This window comes from Frankliniella occidentalis, unplaced genomic scaffold (genome assembly GCF_000697945.3).
Source record: "Frankliniella occidentalis isolate FOCC.00 unplaced genomic scaffold, Focc_3.1 Scaffold6, whole genome shotgun sequence".
NCBI classification, from domain to species: Eukaryota; Metazoa; Arthropoda; class Insecta; order Thysanoptera; family Thripidae; genus Frankliniella; species Frankliniella occidentalis.
The window spans coordinates 4,178,135-4,182,219 of record NW_026267136.1 but is presented as its reverse complement, the minus strand read 5'-3'; the positions used below and the strand labels follow the sequence as shown (position 1 = coordinate 4,182,219).

General features: G+C 58.4%; 2 protein-coding genes across 5 annotated transcripts in view; one reads left to right on the top strand and one right to left on the bottom strand.

Annotated features, from left to right (window-relative positions):
- LOC113217932 (polycomb group protein Psc-like) overlaps nt 1-4,085 on the top strand; it is a 16,110-nt gene that overhangs the window by 1,038 nt on the left and 10,987 nt on the right. The window lies entirely within an intron of this gene.
- Nucleotides 1-4,085, bottom strand: part of LOC113217933 (uncharacterized) — a 93,173-nt gene that overhangs the window by 82,556 nt on the left and 6,532 nt on the right. For 3 of the 4 annotated variants that reach the window (XM_026438029.2, XM_052270627.1, XM_026438031.2), the window contains exon 1: nt 2,928-3,120. The exons of the other annotated variant lie outside the window; for it this stretch is intronic. The gene's annotated coding sequence lies outside the window, so the exon portion shown is untranslated. Of the gene's footprint in view, nt 1-2,927; nt 3,121-4,085 lie in introns of those variants that run through there. 4 annotated transcript variants of the gene reach the window in all.

The window sequence follows — 4,085 nt, the reverse complement described above, 5'->3', positions numbered from 1 at the left end:
TGACTAATTAAGGAGCGGCATTGCGGGGCGGGGTGGGGCGGGGCGGGGCACCCTTTAGCGCCTTGTAAGGGCGGCCGCGCTACGCCCCGCTGCGCGATATGGGATATAAACTAGTTTTGAGAAGACGCTGTAGGGCCGCTCCGGTGTTATTTAAGTTTGTTTCCCTTGCTGCTGCTGCTGCTCGTTTTATCGTGAAAGTAGAAGATACACACATACGATACATCGCAGAGAGAGCTGGCTACACAAAAGCGCCCCGCGCGGGAGAGAGAGGCGATGCGCAGTGCGCACTGGGGGCGTCGTGGGAGCCGCGGCCGCTTACTTTATGGTTAGACTACGATTACGATGTAGCAGAAGAGGAGCATAAAGACCCGCGGCGCGGCGGTGGCGGCGGGGAGCAGGCGGCCCCCAGGCGGGCCCTGGCAATTTAATCCATTCAAATTGAATCAATATAGCCGGGGAAAGTCGGCGGCCGCGGCGGTGCGGCGCGCGAGCGAGCAGGGCAAGAGCGCGGGGCAAGGCGGGGCGGCGGGTGGGTTGGTTGCGCCCTCCCCTCCCCCCTCCGCGAGATAGACTTCACTTCCCCCGGCTCCTCACCGCACCATAGGCGCGAACCTCTGCTCTCTCCGTACCGTAGTCCATCTCGTCGCGAACGACACCCATAATACCGCCTGCCAGCACGTGCCGCTGGTGTTTCATAGAACACGCAGGAGCGGGCGGGTTTGCCTACCCAGGCGGCTATCACGGTAAAGACAATATGCCTGCATTTTTGAGGGACAAGGGAAAATTTTGTAAAACCGTGTCTGCGACGCCTTAAGGCCAGGCCAGAGTGGGTATAGGCAAACCCGCCCGCACCTGCGTCTTTCATGAGACCCCCGGTATGCAACGCAAAACGGAACACATAGCGGTAAAGAGAACAAATTGCACATACCGTGGCAATAGTGAGCACTTGAGAGGCTTGCGCCCCCGCACACCTGTGGGCGCCCTGGCCTCGCCGCTCGCCGTGGCGCTGGGGGGCCGCGGGGACCGACAGCCAATCAGACGCCTTGTTCCAGCGCCAAGTGGCCAATGCAAGGCGCCCATTTGAAAGGCGCGCGGGCGGCGGCGGCGGCGGCGGCGGCGGCGGCGGCGGCGGCGGCGGCGGCGGCGGCGGCGGCGGCGGCCAGCGGACAAGCGTCGCGTGGTCACGCCAAAAGGGGTTATCGGGTGGACGGCGGCCCGCCCCCGCCGCGGCGGCACTCCCTATCCTGCCGTAGGGGAGGAAGAGCGATGAGATGAGGAGTGGAGGAGAGGATGGCCGTGAAGCGGGCGGCGGCGGGCCGCGCGGCGTCGCCGGAAATGAGACCGCACGACCCCCGGGCGGCGGGCGGAGGGGAGCGGCGAGGGTGAGGGTGAGGTGGCCGCCGCCGCCGCGAACGAAACGCAAGAAGAGTACCAACGGCGCCCCCGACTTAACCCCTGCCGCTCCTCTCCCTTCCCCCGCGACCATCAACTGATCGGCGCGAATACTGCAGGGCCGATATATAATGACCGCCACATTTCTCATACCTCGGGAGGCGCGGCCGCGCAGCACGGCGAGCGTGATGAACGGGCAGCGTTTAGAGCACTCATCGTAATTATTTGTTTCATTTGTCTTCTAACAAGCGAGGCGGGCCGTCGGGCATGAGAGAAGGGGAAAGGGGAAAGGGGGAGGAGGAGGAGAGAGAAGGGGAACGGGGAAAGGGGGGGGAGGAGGAGAGGGAAGAGGAGGAGGCGGCGGCGGGACCGGGCCGCCAGGCCAGGGGAATGGGGGGGAGGAGGAGGAGGCCCACGAGACAGGAAGAAAAGGCTTTCGTTCCCAACTGGCGTCTGTCGTACTCGCTCGCTCACGGGCCCCACGGCTGCTCCGCCCGAGAGCAGACGGGAGAGCGGGGACAGGGAGGGGGAGAGGGGAGGGAGCGATTGATGCCATACAGATGAAAATCAAAAGAGTTCACACTTGTCGAGAGGCGCCGAGCGAGGAGGAGGAGGAGTTGGTGCGCGCGGCGAGGGCGGGGCGCGGGGAAAGGAGAGGGTGCCGTTCTGGAAATAAAAGCCGAGTGGAAACAAGGGGGAGCCATTCTGTCAAACAGAGGGTAAATAAACGGGCAGCCGCGAGGTGCTGCGGTGGTGTGGTGTGCGGGGGCGCAAGGAGCAGAGGAGAGGGCCCAGGGCGGGGCGGGGCGGGCGGGGCGACAACAACCCCGACAGCCCCTCCGCCCTCCACGGCGCCATAAAACGGGGATTGGGCTGGGAAACAATTTGAACATGCCCCACTGCTGCTGCGTGTTGTGCTGCGCCCCCGGCTCCGGCATCCAGCCACAACGACTGATGACGCGGCGTGTAGTAGTAGTAGTCGGCAGGACGCGAGATAAGATGTCGGCTGGCGGTTTGAGAGGTCTCCCGGGACAAAGAAGGAAAAAAACGGCATTCGGAAACGCGCTCAGAGGACGAGCAATAAGGAGCTGCGAGTGGTGTGAAACGTGCGAAACTTTAAGAACCTTTGAAAGGAGGACCTACTTTTATCATCTTCAAACTCAGTTTCCATGATGTCCGACCATAACCAAGTTGCATTGACGTTGTGCGAAAGTTGCTCCCAATTTGACAAACTTAGACGAGGGATGAAGAGCAACGCACCTGCCGAAGTGGTCGCAAAAGATAGCGACAGGACTACACGACCCCACGTAGCCTACACACGTGCCGCTTGGGCAGTAAAATGGAGGTTATGCGGCGGACCAACCTGTACGCTGCGCTGTGACCAGCAGCAAACGGGCTCACGGTGGCATCACATATTCGGAAGGACAGAAGGCGCACTTGCCCAGGATGAAGGTTCGACAGGACCCTACATGGCACATATTTTCCTAACATCGATCGTCCCAGCTCGGTGAGTCAACCAACTCTTTGAATCTTACTTTTGGTGCCATTCATTCTCTTTTGTGAACGCCTGCTTGCTCGATGTAATCCAAACGCTGCGTCATCTTGTATGGTTAACACTTGCAAAAATACTTGCCACACTTAGTTACATAGATGAATCAGGAACTCTTAATTGGTCAAATCACAAACAAACACATTCCGCTCCGGCGGCGCGACGGATACTGCGGCAGGCAGAGGCACCAGCAGCGACGCGCCGGAAAACAAACGACCAAAACGACTGTTGTCATTTCGCGGGGCCGCCCAGCGCGCGCGGCTTTTTAAATGCACGGCGATAACAATGATGCAACTGGTTGAATACAATGCATTTTTGGCTGTTTTAGTATGCATATTTTGTCACTGCTCGTTTCAATGTTCACAAATTTCACATTTTTATTTTCAAATAGTTGAATTTGTTACTTGAAGTTACTTACTTATCACGTCTGTTAGGCTGGTAGCAGCCAGCCTGTTTCACAAACTTCTCGTCTCTGGCCTGTAACTCTTGGCTTTCGTCGTACATTACCTGAACTCAGCCAACGAGTTGAATGCAATACATTTTTGGCTGAATTAGTTTGTCGTTGCTCATTTAATTTGCTCACAGATTTTACATTTTTATTTATAATAATTTCAATTTGTTGCTTTTCTTAGCTTTGCTTGATTAGCCATAAAGTAACCTGTTTCACAAACTTTTGAGGGGACCTTGAAACTTGGCTTCGTCGCGTTTGTAGTAGAGTACAGTGGCAATACTGTACTTTTTAAGCCAATAAGAACATATGGAGACTCTATATTTGTATCAGCGGGTGGGTATATGGATGTCATCCTCATACCTGCTGCGCGCAATGGCGCGATGGAAGTACGTACACTTGTAATTACAGCTGTGGCGTGTGTAATGAGCTCTGCAGCAGGGACGCGACACTCTTGCCGACGGCCCGTTAACCGCAGCCCCGCCACGCCCCACCCCGCCCCGCCCCGCCCGCGACCGCCGTGCGATCTTATCGCCTCGCGGACAGCCGAGCTGAGCGGAGCTTGCGGCCGCGAGACGATAAATTTCGCTCGCGAGCTTCCTTTCCTTGGCGCGGCGGCGCGCGGTGCCGGTGCGATGTCCTGCGGTGCGCCCCGCCGCAGCGCTACGCCCCGCCACGACAGCTCCAGCTTCCCCC